Here is a 19050-nt window from a genome sequence, read left to right on the forward strand (position 1 = left end):
TGCTCCTTGCCCTCCGACGGCCCCTCCTTCACCAGCTCTACGACATCCAGCTTCACCCAGTGCACCTTCGCCCGGGCAAAAGCCCTGCGCGCACCCTCGATGCAGACGAACCGCTTTATGACTTCAAGCCGTGGGCAGGCATCCACAAGCCACCTCGCCAGACTGAAGTAGCTGCTAGGCAGGGGATCGCCAGGCCACATCTGGACTATAAGACCCTTCATGGCCTGTTCGGCCCCCTTGTGAAGCTCGACCAGTTGCATCAGCTGGTCGCTCAAGGGCATTGGGTGTTCGGTCCCAGTATACTGAGACTAGAACAACTTTTCCATCGAGCTCCCCTCCTCAGCTCGGTAAAACTCCGCGGCATCCAATACACTACGGGGAAGATCTGCGAACGCTCCTAGTGAGCTCCGAACTCGGGTAAGTAAAAGGAAAGTTTCCTTCACATGCTTGCTTTGCATAATGAATGCCTTACCCGCTGCTATCTTCTTCACCACATCAATCTCCTAGAGGGCCTTGTGGGCTTCAGCCTTGGTGATCCGTGCGCTTTCGAGTGCCTTCGCAAGCTCAGACTCTCGCGTCTTAGAGTCAAGCTCCAAGTAAGGATGGCAATTTTATCCATGGACATGGATATCCATGGATATCCGACCCAACTGGATAGGGTTTGGATATGCTTTTGTGTCCAAGGGTGGCGCCCAAACCCGACTTGATTGTTCGTGGGTAGGGAATGGATATAATCTTGTACCCATGGATATACCCAAACCAGACCCGATAGTATGACTTAATGGGAAAAAATCTGCCATCCCTGCCCCACGTTCACATGTCCCACAACAATTTTACACTTTTTTATCTAAAACATGCAGAAGAAATCACACAATCCCCATCGTAACTTTTATAAGTTGACAGTCAATCCCCTCTGTGACATACTCCAACACCCCTTCCCTTATTTTTATCTCCTTCTTAAATGACTCGTCATTCTCATCTGTTAGAAAAATACTAAATGATCTTAGGTTGTTATTGGATGTTGATTTACCATAAGTGAAGCCTAGCCTACCACGAGGTGAAGAATGGAAGAGTTTATGTTAATATTGTGTTAATTTTTATTTATATGTCTCGAGAGGACCCAATGGATATCCAGTGGATATGGATATCCATCGGATTTGGACATGGACAGAATTTTTCACCCATGGATTTTTTCATGGGCGGGCAAAGACTGTCTTCATGGATATGGATATGGATTTGATATTGTTCAACCCGATCCAAACCCGACCCATTGCCATCCTTAGCTCCAAGGACTCGTGTTTTTTGGCGAGAGCCTCGAGCTCTTGCTGCACCTCGCCTACCCAGGCTTCTTGCTTCTCCCACTCAATGCGCTCCTTGGCCGCTTTGTCTTCGGCCTCGGACAGCGCCTTCTTCAGGGTCGCCATCTCGGTTGTGGCCCCTGGCAAATTCATGATGATCCTATTACTTTAAAACCGAATTTATTTTTTAATATATAGACAAGGTATTGCTTACCTTTGCTCTCCTCGAGCTGCCTCTTGGTAAGGCCGAGCTCTTCCTCGGACCGCTCAAGGTCCTGCTTCAGTGCAGCGACCTCCGCGGTACGTGCGGCAGCGGCCAGCAGTGAAGCCTGCATATGCACATAGACATATTCTGATTAGACTCCTGAGTCATTATTTGATCCTCTATTCGGCCTTTCTTCGCAAACGCCAAACACAACATCAGGGGCTATTGTCTATGCGGTAATATTTTCCTATATTTTGATTGCTTACCTGAAAGCCTGTTAGGAGGCTGGCACAAGCTTCGGTTAGTCTGTTTTTGGCGGACTGAACTTTCTCGATCACTGCACTCATGATAGTGCGGTGCTCTTCGTCGATGGAAGTGCCGCGAAGCACTTCCAGCAAGTTGTCCGGTGCCTCTGGATGGACAGAGGCCACCGGCACGGGCGGCTTGCCCCTCTTAACGAGGGGTCACCCGCCGGAGTTCGGAACCACACAAGGTTCCGACGCAGTGTTTGGCTGGGTGGCGAACTTGGAGCCCGTGGGAGTCTTGCTCCCTTTGTGCCCAGGGTCCGGAAGGTCGCCTCGAGGCGCCCCCAGGACAACCTCCCCTCGGCTCGGTGCCTTTTGAGACAACACCTGAACGTTGTCCATAGGGCAAGGGGTGGAGGCGGTCGGAAGTGAATCGCTATTCATATCCGACGAGTCCAAAGAACCGTCCGACGAAGATACGTCAAGACGGGCTCAGGACGGACTTCATAATCATATTCGACGTAAGGAGAAGCAGTGCAATAAAACATATTTATGAATTACTATGGTATCCGGATACTTACGACTTCGCCAGGGGCTTGTCCCTGGGTAACCACTCATCGCCGCTGTAGGAGGCCGTCATGGAGCAGTCCGGAAGGAGGGTCCTTCCCTTCTTGGACCCTTCGGCCTCCCCGGCTGGGGCGGCCTTCCTTTTCTTGTCTCCCCCGGCTGGGGGGAGAACTTTCCTCTTCCTCCTCCTTGTTTTCGGGGGAGGAGTGCGCTTCGGAGTTATCGGACGATGAGTCCGATATAACCTTGCGTGGAGACCCTTCCGGGTCCCCGTGGCCTTCTTCTTGGCCTTCTTCACCGACACCTCGTAAGGCGCCGGAACCAGCATCTCCGTTAGGAGAGCATCTGCAGGATCTTCAGGCAGGGGGCTGGGAAATTGATCTGCTCTGTTGTCTCCACCCAGTCCTATTAATGGCATGGAAGCTTAAATCCCGCACATGATTAAACTGGGGCAAATAAATATCCTGTGAGATATAAAAAAACTTACCGGATTGGCATGGCGCTTTGCGCTGAGTCCGCGGTCCTCGGTAAGGGTAGGAGGTACCTCGGCGCCCTTGAACAACACCTTCCAGACATCCTTGTGCATCGTGTCGAAGAGCTCTCGCAGTGTCTGGTGCTTGGCTGAGTCAAACTCCCACAAATTGAATACCCGTTGTTGACACAGGAGGATCCGGTGGAAGAGCATGACCTGGACCACGTTGACGAGCTTGATTTTCTTGCTCATCATGTTCTTGATGCATGTTTGGAGTCCTGTCAGCTCTACCGGGGAACCCCAGGACAGGCCCTTCTCTTTCTAGGAAGTGAGCCGCGTGGGGATTCCGGATCGAAATTCGGGGGCCTCCACCCAGTTGGTGTCGCGCGGCTCGGTGATGTAGAACCACCCCGATTGCCACCCCTTTATGGTCTCCACATAGGAGCCTTCGAGCCAGGTGACGTTAGGTATTTTGCCCACCATGGCACCTCCGCACTCTGCTTGTTGGCCGACCACCACCTTCGGTTTAACATTGAAGGTCTTCAGCCAGAGGCCGAAGTGGGGCCTCATGCGGAGGAAGTCCTCGCACATGATGATAAACGCCGAGATGTTGAGGATGAAATTGGGGGCCAGATCATGAAAATCCAGCCCGTAGTAGAACATGAGCCCGCGGACAAATGGGTGAAGGGGAAATCCCAGTCCGCGGACAAAGTGTGTAAGGAAAACTACCCTCTCATGGGGTTCGGGCATAGGGATGATCTGCCCCGCATCTCGCAGCCGGTGCGCGATGTCCGGGGCCAGATATTCGGCTTCCTGTAGCTTTGTGATGTTCTCCTCCGTGACGGAGGAGACCATCCACTTGCCTCCCGCCCCGGACATGCTTGGAGTGGCTTGTGGAGAAAGATGCGAACTTGGGCACTGGAGCTCGAGTGTGCGAGAATGGATAAGCAAGGAGGAAGAAGGCGTGGGTAAAAAGGGTGAATCTTTGTCCCTTTATAAGGGTGGAAGAGGCGATGCGCCTCCCCACTTACCTGGTAAAATCTCTTATTCCCCGAACGCCATAATTGATGGCGCGGTTGGGTTACCCATACCCGTATTGATGAGAATCCCGTGATAAGGGGACACAATCTCTGCTTTGACAAGACATGTCAAGAAAACCGCCTTGCGCTATGTGCAATGCTGGTTAAGAAAAACGGTTCGAATAATGACCGGGCCATGGCATGATGTCATGTTGCTAAACGTGTCAGCAGAATAGATTTGTGGAGATATTATTCTCTCTACGGTGGTATGTGGAACTTGTTTTGCAGAGCCGGACACTATCCTTGTGTTCAAAATCTTCTATGGAGTATTCGGAGAAAGAACCCGCCTTGCAATGTCGAAGATAATTTGCGCGCCGGACTCATCGTCATTGAAGCCTGGTTCAGGGGCTACTGAGGGAGTCCTGGATTAGGGGGTCTCCGGACAGCCGGGCTATATCCTTTGGCCGGACTGTTGGACTATGAAGATACAAGATTGAAGACTTCATCTCGTGTCTGGACGAGACTCTCCTTGGCGTGGAAGGCAAGCTTGGCAATACGGATATGTAGATCTCCTCCCTTGTAACCGACTATGTGTAACCCTAGCCCCCTCCGATGTCTATATAAACCGGAGGGTTTAGTCCGTAGGACAACAACAATCATACCATAGGCTAGCTTCTAGGGTTTAGCCTCTACGATCTTGTGGTAGATCAACTCTTGTAATACTCATATCATCAAGATCAATCAAGAAGGACGTAGGGTATTACCTCCATCAAGAGGGCCCGGGCCTGGGTAAACATCGTGTCCCCCGCCTCCTGTTACCATCCGCCTTAGACTCACAGTTCGGGACCCCCTACCCGAGATCCGCCGGTTTTGACACCGACATCCACCATTTAATAAAAACATGTATCAGGTTTGCGATTTAGAATCGTCCGGATCAGTGTCAAAGCTTGCATCGACGTAACCATTTACAATGAGCTCTTTGTCACCTCCATAAACGAGAAACATATCCTTTGTCCTTTTCAGGTATTTCAGGATGTTCTTGACCGCTGTGCAGTGATCCACTCCTGGATTACTTTGGTACCTCCCTGCTAAACTAATAGCAAGGCACACATCAAGTCTGGTACACAAACATTGCATACATGATAGAGCCTATGGCTGAAGCATAGGGAACATCTTCCATTTTCTCTCTATCTTCTGCAGTGGTCGGGCATTGAGTCTTACTCAACTTCACACCTTGTAACATAGGCAAGAACCCTTTCTTTTCTTGATCCATTTTGAACTTTTTCAAAACTTTGTCAAGGCATGTGCTTTGTGAAAGTCCAATTAAGCGTCTCGATCTATCTCTATAGATCTTGATGCCCAATATATAAGCAGTTTCACTGAGGTCTTTCATTGAAAAACTCTTATTCAAATATCCTTTTATGCTATCCAGAAATTCTATATCATTTCCAATCAACAATATGTCATCCACATATAATATCAGAAATGCTACAGAGCTCCCACTCACTTTCTTGTAAATACAGGCTTCTCCAAAAGTCTGTATAAAACCATATGCTTTGATCACACTATCAAAACGTTTATTCCAACTCCGAGAGGCTTGCACCAGTCCATAACTGGATCGCTGGAGCTTGCACACTTTGTTAGCTCCCTTTGGATTGAGAAAACCTTCCGGTTGCATCATATACAACTCTTCTTCCAGAAATCCATTCAGGAATGCAGTTTTGACATCCATTTGCCAAATTTCATAATAATAAAATGCGGCAATTGCTAACATGATTCAGACAGACTTAAGCATCGCTACGGGTGAGAAGGTCTCATCGTAGTCAATCCCTTGAACTTGTCGAAAACCTTTTGCAACAAGTCGAGCTTTATAGACAGTAACATTACCGCCAGCGTCAGTCTTCTTCTTGAAGATCCATTTATTCTCGATGGCTTGCCGATCATCTGGCAAGTCAACCAAAGTCCACACTTTGTTCTCATACATGGATCCCATCTCAGATTTCATGGCCTCAAGCCATTTTGCGGAATTTGGGCTCACCATCGCTTCTTCATAGTTCGTAGGTTCATCATGGTCTAGTAACATAACCTCTAGAACAGGATTACCGTACCACTCTAGTGCGGATCTTACTCCAGATGACCTACGAGGTTCAGTAACAACTTGATCTGAAGTTTCATGATCATCATCATTAACTTTCTCACTAATTGGTGTAGACGTCACATGAACCGGTTTCTGTGATGAACTACTTTCCAATAAGGGATCAGGTACTTGTTACCTCATCAGGTTCTACTTTCCTCCCACTCACTTCTTTCGAGAGAAACTCCTTCTCTAGAAAGGATCCATTCTTAGCAACGAATGTCTTGCCTTTGGATCTGTGATAGAAGGTGTACCCAACAGTTTCCTTTGGGTATCCTATGAAGACACATTTCTCCGATTGGGTTCGAGCTTATCAGGTTGAAGCTTTTTCACATAAGCATCGCAGCCCCAAACTTTAAGAAACGACAACTTTGGTTTCTTGCCAAACCATAGTTCATAAGGTGTCGTCTCAACGGATTTTGATGGTTCCCTATTTAACGCGAATGCGACCGTCTCTAAAGCATAACCCCAAAATGATAGCGGTAAATCAGTAAGACACATCATAGATCGCACCATATCTAGTAAAGTACGATTACGATGTTCGGACACACCATTACGCTATGGTGTTTCGGGTGGCGTGAGTTGAGAAACTATTCCGCATTGTTTCAAATGTAGACCAAACTCGTAACTCAAATATTCTCCTCCATGATCAGATCGTAAAAACTTTATTTTCTTGTTACGATGATTTTCAACTCCACTCTGAAATTCTTTGAACTTTTCAAATGTTTCAGACTTCCATTTCATTAAGTAGATATACCCATATCTGCTTAAATCATCTGTGAAGGTGAGAAAATAACGATAACCGCCGCGAGCCTCAACATTCATTGAACCACATACATCAGTATGTATGATCTCCAACAAATCAGTTGCTCGCTCCATAGTTCCGGAGAACGACATTTTAGTCATCTTGCGCATAAGGCATGGTTTGCAAGTACCAAGTAATTCCAAAAGTCCATCAGTATGGAGTTTCTTCATGCGCTTTACACAAACGGCAGTGCCACAAATAAGTTGCACTATCATTATCAACTCTGCATCTTTTGGCTTCAACATTATGAATATGTGTATCACTACTATCGAGATTCATCAAAAATAAACCACTCTTCAAGGGTGCATGACCATAAAAGATATTACTCATATAAATGAATAACCATCTCGCATCAAACAAGATCCAGATATAATGTTCATGCTCAACGCTGGCACCAAATAACAATTATTTTGGTCTAAAACTAATCCCGAAGGTAGATGTAGAGGTAGCGTGCCGACGGCGATCACATCGACTTTGGAACCATTTCCCATGCGCATCGTCACCTCGTCCTTAGCCAGTGTTCGCTTAATCCGTAGTCCCTATTTTGAGCTGCAAATATTAGCAACAGAACCAGTATCAAATACCTAGGTGCTACTGCGAGCTCTGGTAAGGTACACATCAATAACATGTATATCACATATACCTTTGCTCACCTTGCCATCCTTCTTATCCGCCAAATACTTGGGGCAGTTCCGCTTCCAGTGACTGGTCTGCTTGCAGTAGAAGCACTCAGTCTCAGGCTTAGGTCCAGACTTGGGTTTCTTCTCTTGAGCAGCAACTTGTTTGCTGTTCTTCTTGAAGTTCCCCTTCTTCTTCCCTTTGCTCTTTTTCTTGAAACTGGTGGTCTTATTGACCATCAACACTTGATGCTCCTTCTTGATTTCTACCTCCGCGGCCTTTAGCATTGCGAAAAGCTCGGGAATTGTCTTATCCATCACTTGCATGTTATAGTTCATCACGAAGCTCTTGTAGCTTGGTGGCAGTGATTGAAGAATTCTGTCAATGACGCTATCATCCGGAAGATTAACTCCCAGTTGAATCAAGTGATTGTTATACCCAGACATTCTGAGTATATGCTCACTGACAGAACTATTCTCCTCCATCTTGCAGCTGTAGAAATTATTCGAGACTTCATATCTCTCAATCCGGGCATTTGCTTGAAATATTAACTTCAACTCCTGGAACATCTCATATGCTCCATGACGTTCAAAATGTCATTGAAGTCCCGGTTCTAAGCCGTAAAGCATGGCACACTGAACTATCGAGTAGTCATCAGCTTTGCTCTGCCAGACGTTCATAACATCTGGTGTTGCTCCTGCAGTAGGTTTGGCACCTAGCGGTGTTTCCAGGATGTAATTCTTCTGTGAAGCAATGAGGATAATCCAAGTGATGCATAGCAACGAGAGGGGACAGTGTGTCCACGTATCCTCGTAGACCGAAAGCGGAAGTGTTAGCACAACGCGGTTGATGTAGTCGTACGTCTTCACGATCTAACCGATCAAGTACCGAACGCACGGCACCTCTGAGTTCTGCACACGTTCAACTCGATGACGTCCCTCGAACTCCGATCCAGCCGAGCTTTGAGGGAGAGTTGCGTCAGCATGACGGCGTGGTGACGATGATGATGTTCTACCGACGCAGGGCTTCGCCTAAGTACCGCTACAATATTATCGAGGTGGATTATGGTGGAGGGGGCACCGCCCACGACTAAGAGATCCAAGAGATCAATTGTTGTGTCTCCAAGGGGTGCCTCCCTCCCCATATATAAAGGAGTGGAGGAGGGGGAGGGGGCCGGCCACCCTAGGCGCGCCCCATGAGGAGTCCTACTCCCACCGGGAGTAGGACTCAATCCCCCCTTCCATGTGGGAGTAGGAGAGGAGAGGGAAGGAGAGAGGGGGGGAGGAAAGGGGGGCGCCGCCCCCCTCCTTGTCTAATTTGGAACGGGGGGGAAGGGGCGCACGGCTGCCCGTGGCCGCCCCTCCTCTTCTCCACTAGGGCCCAATAGGCCCATTAGTCTCCCCGGGGGGTTCCGGTAACCTCCCGGTACTCCGGTATATGCCCGAAACTCCCCGAAACCATTTCAGTGTCTGAACATAGTCATCCAATATATCTATCTTTACGTCTCAACCATTTCGAGACTCCCCGTTATGTCCGTGATCACATCCGGGACTCCAAAGTACCTTCGGTACATCAAAACACATAAACTCATAATATAACCGTCATCGAACTTTAAGCGTGCAGACCCTATGGGTTCAAGAACTATGTAGACATGACCGAGACACGTCTCCGGTCAATAACCAATAGCGGAACTTGGATGCTCATATTGGCTCCCACATATTCTACGAAGATCTTTATCGGTCAAACCGCATAACAACATATGTTGTTCCCTTTGTCATCGGTATGTTACTTGCCCGAGATTCGATCGTCGGTATCTCAATACCTAGTTCAATCTCGTTACCGGCAAGTCTCTTTACTTGTTCCATAATACATCATCCCATAACTAACTCATTAGTTACAATGCTTGCAATGCTTAAGTGATGTGTATTACCGAGTGGGCCCAGAGATACCTCTCCGACAATCGGAGTGAAAAATCCTAATCTCGAAATACGCCAACCCAACAAGTACCTTCAGAGACACCTGTAGAGCACCTTTATAATCACACAGTTACGTTGTGACGTTTGGTAGCACACAAAGTGTTCCTCCGGTAAACGGGAGTTGCATAATCTCATAGTCATAGGAACATGTATAAGTCATGAAGAAAGCAATAGCAACATACTAAACGATCAAGTGCTAAGCTAAAGGAATGGGTCAAGTCAATCACATCATTCCCCTAATGATGTGATCCCGTTAATCAAATGACAACTCTTTTGACTATGGCTAGGAAACATAACCATCTTTGATCAACGAGCTAGTCAAGTAGAGGCATACTAGTGACACTTTGTTTGTCTATGTATTCACACATGTATCATGTTTCCGGTTAATACAATTCTAGCATGAATAATAAAAATTTATCATGATATAAGGAAATAAATAATAACTTTATTATTGCCTCTAGGGCATATTTCCTTCAGCTACAGCTAAGTGGCCTGCCCTTTTGGCCCCAGCGGCCCGCTAAACAGCAGCGCAGCCCGGGCCAACCAGCGCTGCTGCTATTCAGTAGCAATAGCGCCCGTTTTGGCCGGCGCTACTAGTAAATACCAGTAGCATGGGCGCCCAAACCGACACTACTGCTAAAATTCTATGTATAAGCATTTTCCTAGTAGTGCACCCATAGTGCTATGTCAATGGCTCACGCTCATGTATTGCGCGAAAGTTGAAAAAAGTTTGAGATTACTAAAGTATGAAACAATTGCTTGTCTTGTCATCAGGGTTGTGCATGATGAGAGCATTTTTGTGTGACAAAAATGAAGTATAGCCAAACTCTATGATTTTGTAGGGACAAGCTTTCTTTGGCCATGTTATTTTGAGAAGACATAATTGCTTGGTTAGTATGCTTGAAGTATTATTATTTTTATGTCAATATTAAACTTTTGTCTTGAATCTTATGGATCTGAATATTCTTGCCACAATAAAGAGAATTACATGGATAAATATGTTAGGTAGCATTCCACATCAAAAACTCTGTTTTTATCATTTACCTACTCGAGGACGAGCAGGAATTAAGCTTGGAGATGCTTGTACGTATCCAACATATCTATAATTTTTTATTGTTCCATGCTATTATATTATCAACCTTGGATGTTTTATATGCATTTATATGCTATTTTATATGATTTTTGGGACTAACCTGTTAACCTAGAGCCCAGTGTCAGTTTCTGTTTTTTCCATGTTTTTGAGTTTTACAAAAAAGGAATACCAAACGGAGCCCAATTGGCGTGCCAATTTTTGACGATTTTTTATGGACCAAAAGAAGACCCCGGAGTAAAAGAGTTGGGCTAGAAGAGTCCCGGGCCGTCCACGAGGGTGGGGGCGCGCCCACCACCCCAGGCGCGTGGGCCTGCCTCGTGGATGTTTTGGGCACCTTCTTGACGTGAGACCGACGCCAAAAATTCCTATAAATAGAGAAACTTCCAGAAAATAACCTAGATCGGGAGTTGCGCCACCAGAAGCCTCCGTAGCCACCGAAAACCAATCTAGACCCGTCCCGACACCCTACCGGAGGGGGGAATCCCTCTCCGGTGGCCATCTTCATCATCCCGACGCTCTCCATGACGAGGAGGGAGTAGTTCACCCTCGGGGCTGAGGGTATGTATCAGTAGCTATGTGTTTGATCTCTCTCTCTCTCTCTCTCTCTCTCTCTCTCTCTCGTGTTCTTGAGTCGGCACGATCTTGATGTATCGCAAGCTTTGCTATTATATTTGGATCTTATGATGTTTCTCCCCCTCTACTCTCTTGTGATGAATTGAGTTTTCCGTTTGAAGTTATCTTATCGGATCGAGTCTTTAAAGATTTGAGAACACTTGATGTATCTCTTGCATGTGCTTATCTGTGGTGACCATTGTTGAGGAAATCGTTAGCTGGTAACTGCTCGGTTGGCTGGCGAGTAGGGGATTAATAGGCTAATCAGCCATTTAATCAATTAATCAGACGATTTATTAGTTTATCGACTACTCGGTGACCCTATGAGTAGGGATTAATCGGCAAGTTAACTGGTTAATCGGATGAATTCTTGAGCAGGGGTGGTGACAATGAGATATCACGTGATCCACTTGATGTATGTTTTGGTGATCAACTTGCGACTTCCGTGACCTCGTGAACTTATGCATAGGGGTTGGCACATGTTTTCGTCTTGACTCTTCGGTAGAAACTTTGGGGCACTCTTTGAAGTTCTTTGTGTTGGTTGAATAGATGAATCTGGGATTGTGTGATGCATATCGTATAATTATACCCACGGATACTTGAGGTGACATTGAAGTATCTAGGTGACATTAGGGTTTTGGTTGATTTGTGTCTTAAGGTGTTATTCTAGTACGAACTCTTGAATAGATCGATCAGAAAAAATAACTTTGAGGTTGTTTCGTACCCTACCATAATCTCTTTGTTCGTTCTTCGTTATTAGTGACTTTGTAGTGATTCTTTGTTGCATATTGAGGGATAGTTATATGATCCAATTATGTTATTAGTGTTGAGAGAACTTGCAATAGTGAAAGTATGAACCCTAGGCCTTGTTTCCTAGCATTGCAATACCGTTTTCGCTCACTTTTATCATTAGTTACCTTACTGTTTTTATATTTTCAGATTACAAAAACCTATATCTACTATCCATATTGCACTTGTATCACCATCTCTTCGCCGAACTAGTGCACCTATACAATTTACCATTGTATTTGGTGTGTTGGGGACACAAGAGACTCTTTGTTATTTGGTTGCAGGGTTGCTTGAGAGAGACCATCTTCATCCTACGCCTCCCACAGATTGATAAACCTTAGGTCATCCACTTGAGGGAAATTTGCTACTGTCCTACAAACCTCTGCACTTGGAGGCCCAACAACGTCTACAAGAAGAATGTTGTGTAGTAGACATCACCTGGGGCAGGAGAAGCACCTAGAGTGTGTCGTCATGGAGCGATCAGCGAGGGAGCAAAAGGAGGCCGAAGCGCTCCGCCGCCGCGAGCTCGAGTACGAGCAGATGTTCCTGCAGATGGGTGTCGCGATGTCGCAGCCGCACGCGTCCAAGGAGGCGGACCTGCGCTTCATGAAGGCGGAGCAGGCCAAGTTCTTCATCGACCTTGGCTCCTTCGACGAGGACTGAGCTCCTCCGCCTCCTCCGCCGCGTCGCCACCGCCGCGAGCTCGTCGATTTTTGGTAGCTAGGCTCGGGGCCGTGATTCCCCCACTAGTATGATCAATGTAGATGAACTATGTATGATCAATGTAGTATGTAGATGAACTAATGTATGATCAATGTCGTTGCAAGTTTCTTCCATGAATGCTTTTTTAATATAATTTTTACAGTTTCATATACGGGGTCTGATCTGCAGCGCACGAAATCAACCCGCAAATCTCATCTGCAGCGAACCGTAAACGCGGTTTGCGGGTCGACACTATACGGGGTTTGCTGGAGATGCTCTTAGGGCATCCACAGCTAGGCGTCTTAAATGTCCGGGCAACCGGCCGGTCAAAAAAACTCGATCCATCCGAGTGTCTTAAATTGGCCTCAAACGTCTGGGTTGACCGACACCTCTCATATTCAGACTAAATCTGGAGCAGATTTGGGGAGGCCCGAGCGCGACAGGGCGCGTCTGTCACGTCGGACTGGCCTGCGGATCCCACACGAAATTGCCCGAAAAACCCAACAGTCAGACGGGCGTCTCCTCCGATGAAGGTGTGAACGCCACATGGCGCTGCTCCGACTCGCCGCCCAAGGCCAAAGTCCGGCTATTTAAGCCGGACGTCGTCCCCGGGCCCTAGCCACATTTCTTCCTCCCTCTCTGTGCTGCCAACCCGAGCCCATCCATATTTCTTCGTCGCCATCTCCCTCTTCCCTTGTCGTCCGCCTCCATCATGGCTCAATAGAAGAAGACCACGTACGCTATGCTAATGCCAGAGCGCCGGTTCCAGATTCAGGAAAAGATCCGGACGAGACGCGCCACCCGGATCACAGGACGTGTCTGCGGGCGTTTGAGGGGTCGGATTTGGTATATCCGATTATAGATGCTTTTAGTCCTATGGATCGATGGCACTGATCCCCTGGATTATCGTCTGGGGCTTCGACATGTCTTGATGGTGATGATACAGTGATAGCATCAAGTATATTTTTGTTAGATATTGTCTCCTTTTTTAATATTTTCTGCTACCAATCTTCTTCATTGATATAGTGGCGAATTAGCGGTTCATTCTTTGTCTAGCCGCACTTTACGTCTAGTGATCTTAGATTATCGCCGGTTGAGATGAGCGGCTCATCAAACTTTTGAAAACCTTGAGTTTCGTTCACTTTGTGCATCATCTTTTGCAGTTTTTTCACCTGAATCATGGTGAAACTTCGAGATGCAAAGAGGGGGATCTTGAGATGATGACTTTGAAGAATCTTGATGTAATTTTCGGCTTTGGTGTGGATATTTAACACTATGACTTTGTTTCATTTTATTTGATTTGAGTATACTATGTTTACCTATAAGATTATCCCAGGCACTTGAGGAATGCATCGCCACTTCCCCTGCCATGCAACGGTAGGAGCACGATACCAATGAAAGTCCTTTGCCTCCAATCACCTGACACTTTCCAGTAAGGCAGTCAACACTAGCGTATGCCCGCAGTATATAGTGTATACCAAAGCATATACAGTATTTTTTTTCATAATTCTCACCAGCATGGTCTCAGAAAAATGAAAAAGGGAAAACAAAACAGTAGTGGCACACACAAATTCCCTGCCAGCTGCGCAGCTGTTGCTGAGGAGTGAAGATGCAACAGCATTTACACTGTTCCTCCGTCGACGGCTCTGCCGGACCGTCCATCCCCATGACAACTTTAACTGTTGGGCGCTCAGGAGCGAACTAAATGCGCATTCAACACCCGTGGATCCACCAGTACCGCACTTATGTCCCATGGCAGTAACACCACGGGAGCAGCTGGCGACGCGTTGTTTATAGAGGAGCAACGCCGAGAAATTTACCCAAAACACATTTGTTTCGTCAGATCTTTTCTCCCATCCCATCCGCAGAAAGAAAAGCCATCACTTCCCGAAGGAAACGGGTATTGACTCTACCAGCCAGTGGACATGAAATCATGAATACGATCGATCGATCGATCAATACCTATACTGGTATGGCATAGTGCAGTGGTGCTGCTGCGAGCTGTCCCCGGGCCGTAGCGTGGTGGCGGTAACATGCAGTTGTCGTCCTTGGCATCGCCATTGATGCGTTCTGCTGGAGGAAAGATGGTAAATACGTACACTGGTTGCATATATGCATCCATCATGGCGGTACTGATCGTCTCACTGGCGCAGAGCGAGCTGGCAAGCCTGGAAACAGCAAGGTTGCCGCAGATTTGCCGGTGCGTGCATGGGCCGGCCGGCTCCATCGATTTCCACCACGGCTCCTTCCGTTCGACCTCATCTCCTCTGCATGCGCATCAACAGCAGCGGCTGGGTACGCGTCGGCTGCATGCTGACCCGGCAACGCGATCATTTACTGCTCAGCCTGCGTTCGTTTGACGATTGATCGTCCGTTCGTTTGGTGCACATGCATCCAGCGTGTCGTATCGATCCATCCATCGAGTGTGCGAGTGCGAGTATGAGTATGGGTGGACTTTTCACGGTGCAAAAGTTATGGCGCTCTTCGGGGTACAGTTTCTCTCGATGAAACGAGTATACTTCTCCGCCTCATCATCTTGTATCCTTCGTGTACTTTGGTTGGTTGTTGCCTTATATATAAAATGATGCGAAAGCTTGTTTCAAGATGAAACAAGTATACCAATGAAAATATACTTGGGAGTTAGGAACTGGGAGACGAATGATATTTCTCCGACTTTTTGGTCGTAAGAGGGCGCGTCTGGACGGCGGATCGCCTGGTCAAGAGAGGTCTACCACATAATGCAGCATGTTTTACTGCAACAGGACACAAGAAACTGCCCATCATTTTTCATGACTTGCAGCGTCGTTTCTACTCTCTAGAGTTCGGTGCTTCATTGGGCTCGGTTGAGCAAGGTCATTCCTCAGACGGGTCTTTTTTTTTAACTGGCTCAGACGGGTCTTTCACTCCCGGACTAGTGGCTGGGTAGAGAGTTCACGGTACTAGGAGTTCTTTGGACACCTTGGTGCCTCTAATTACCTGGAGCATATGAAGGGAGATGAGTGGAGGAGTTTTTGAAAATGCTTACACACGACTTCAGAGAATCAATGAACAACCGAAATCTGACGCTCGCTAGGCGGGGTTGAAGCGAGTCTAGGTCGTTTCATTTTACATTAGTTTGGTGTGTCATGTGTGGGCCGTTCTCTAGTGTTTTTCTACTTGTTGAGGATTTTTATATAAAACGGAGCGAAAGCCTGTTTCAATAGGATTTTTGGTCGTATACTTTCTTTCCTATCTTTAATATAATACATGCAGTCCTCCTGCATGGTTTGGAAAAAAAAATCTCCGACTTTGCTTTTTTACAGCCTCTCATCTCCTAGAGATTTATTCTCTATGAATGGACGGTCTTGCGAAAATCAGCTTTCGTGGTAGGGCTCCATGGGGCTTTCAAAAATCAAAAATCAAACATCACATTTTGAATTAAAAAGTTCAAAAAATATCCACATGTTCATATGGATGTATACTACATGTGTGTAAAGTTTGAAAATGAACATTAATATGCCAGCTGCACAAAAAGAACAAATTCATGATTTAAAGACGGTGAACAACCCACAAACTTAATGTATTTCATAGTGAAACTTTATACACTTGTAAATATGTCCATTCATGCATTTATTTGCAGATATTTTTGAAACTTTGAACTAAAATTTTCATTTTCATGGAATCTGAGCTCCAAAATGCCTGATCTTGTTTGAATTTGATGGTCACATATTTCGTACAGATGTTTTTACTTGCAAAAGTTAGTGTGAAACTTTGGTCTTTTTTTTTGTATGAGCACATCAATAAAAAATATATCAAACTATGACATTGTAAAACAAATATTATAAATTTGACCAGAGTACTATTGGCATGGTACCCTTTTTTTTGCATATAACGCCTCAAAATCAAACAATGTTGGGTGGACACTTGTTTAAAATGTTGTGAATTTTGGGCGGAGGAAGTACCTCCTTCCAGAATATTTTAATAATTGGGTTGGTCCTACGTCAAACTTCTTTAGTTTGATGAAGTATATGGGAAAAATATACTAATATCTACAACATCAAATGTATGTAGTATGGAAATATATTCTACAATGAACATAATGATACTAATTTGGTGTTGTAGATGTCAATATATTTTTTCTATAGATTTGATCGAACTTAAAAAGAAAAGCTTTTGACTTAAAAGAAACCCAAAACTTAAAATATGTTGGCATGGAGGGAGTAGTCGTCTATACTAGAGAGCTTCACCAGTCGTGGCAGATTATTGCATGTTGTCATAAATTTGTCGTTTAATTTTTCTTCTTATGCAGCTTTATCCTTTTTTCACATTTATATTTCCCCGCGAAGAGTGGTCCTTATATATCTTTTAACCAATTGTTTCATTTCAGGACCGGCACATGTCAAATGCACTCACGTACGGCAGGAAGTCCTCGTCAGCTGATGTTTGTCTTGATCACCATCACAAACTCTGCTCAATCGAACACGCAAATCCCTCTCCTAGCTTCGCGAGAAATGGCAAGGTAATTGATCGGCGAGCCTGACACGGTGTACATATCGACCAATTGGCCTCCAAGGACCGTGTTTTGCTTGGACGTAGCATGTGGAGCTCACATGGAGAGGTTCATCAGCTTGGCTGGATTGCATGTAAATGCCCCCATATGCCAATTTAATTCCCCCTCCTCTGCATTCAATAAACCCTCCAAAATGAAGTACTCCCTCCTTTCTGGTTTAGACTAGTCACAATGGGAGTAATTTAACTAGTAACATTACACATTCCAATACAAGATTGCTTATGTGTCAGTTAATTAATGAGGAGAGAGGGGTTTGTGATAACTTAGTAGTTACTGTAACATCACGCATTTTAATGCATAATGAGTCTATAGCCTAATAAATGAACTTTTTCATGATATCACTCAAATGTTACTACCCACTATGAAGGTAGTAACATAGACTACTAGCATCGGCAAGTTACTACTCTATGTTACTCTCCACTGTGAGCAGTCTTATAGGGCTTATCTCAAAATCTTAGTTTTTCTATTTTATAAAGCTCAATTTGGTTGCTCCCCATCACAAGTTCAGATTTTAAGGTGCATTAAATAATTGCATGCAAATATTAAGAATACTAGTATTTCTGCAGAGGATAAGCTCGATATCTGCAGTGTACAACTTTGCAGGATTGAGCTTTTGCTTCGATAAATTTCTCTTTTCTCTGTTTCGGAAAATAGAAGCTTTTGAAAGTTTTTTTACCTAACATGAAATTGGGCAATGATTGATACATGTAAGCTTATTTTTTCCTTGTAATACAACGATAGGTTTTTTTAACCGTTCACGATGATCTTAGTTGCACAGTATATGATTATTTCCTAACCTTAGTCGTAATCTAAGATGTCCTCCATGCGGCCGTCTCGGTCTCCTTTCTCTTTCCCATCCGGTATCATCACGAGCGACTAGTGGGTAGCCGCCCCTTTCGTTAACCTTAATTACAATAGGTCCTTGTTTTGTTTAGGTTTTCGGTTTTTGAAAATGTTAAAGAGATAATTAACCTTTGCTCTTGGCTCTCTCGGCATGGCGTGAGCTGAAGCGTATTTTTAGATAAAATGTATTTTATTAACTCAAAATATAGAATTAATCAGATACAAAGCATGATAAACAACACTTGATCTATGCATAACTAAGATGCATAAAAAAACACCAACAATCTGACAAAAGATAATTAAAAATCGACACATCGGCAACAGTAGAGTCATATAGGGGACCCAAACTATACCTATGTCGAATGAGATGGTGGACGATCCGGAGATTATGTTACCACCAATGTTTGGTAGAAACCTCTCTATTCACCACCTTAAGCCGTATACAGACCGTATTGAATAATGATTGCTACCTTCGATATACCATAGACCACGATCCGAAGTGAGTACATATAGAGAAAAATAACTTGCAACGGAGAAGAGTTTTGCCACTTAAAACAAATCATTTCTATATAGCCAAAAGCGACTGTAATATGGCATATGCTCCCACCCTTACTAGCATTCAAAACATATTTGAAATACTGTCCGACCAATGACCAAATATATTGGCAACATTTCTGGGAAAATACAAATTGAAAGCTATCTGGATGATTGACCGTGTAGAATGCGTAAACTTGCACGGGAAAAATAGGTGTTTGATTGTTTCATCGTGAGCTGAAGCGTTGGATTCGCTACATGAAACTCAAAGTTGGTCTGAGTTGGCCATGTCGACGACAACCGTTTTCTCCTAGGGTGGCAACCACACGACCTACATGGGAGTGGTGGGGTGGTTCTTTTACCCATGGGATTTGGGAACGCCCCATGCCTCTTCCTCTCCATGTCGCGCGGTGTCATCCCATTCTCTGGAAAATTGATCGCCGTCGCTTGCCGGCGAACAGATTTTGACAATACATCGCATCATTGCGTCAAGCTTCCAGGTAGGTTAATTTCCACAAACCTTGTTTTTCGCTCAGGTTTGCATCTGCTCGTTGGGGTCGAAAGACACGAGGTTTTCTTGAGGGGCCGC

This window comes from Triticum dicoccoides, chromosome 3A, assembly GCF_002162155.2.
Source record: "Triticum dicoccoides isolate Atlit2015 ecotype Zavitan chromosome 3A, WEW_v2.0, whole genome shotgun sequence".
Lineage (NCBI taxonomy): Eukaryota > Viridiplantae > Streptophyta > Magnoliopsida > Poales > Poaceae > Triticum > Triticum dicoccoides.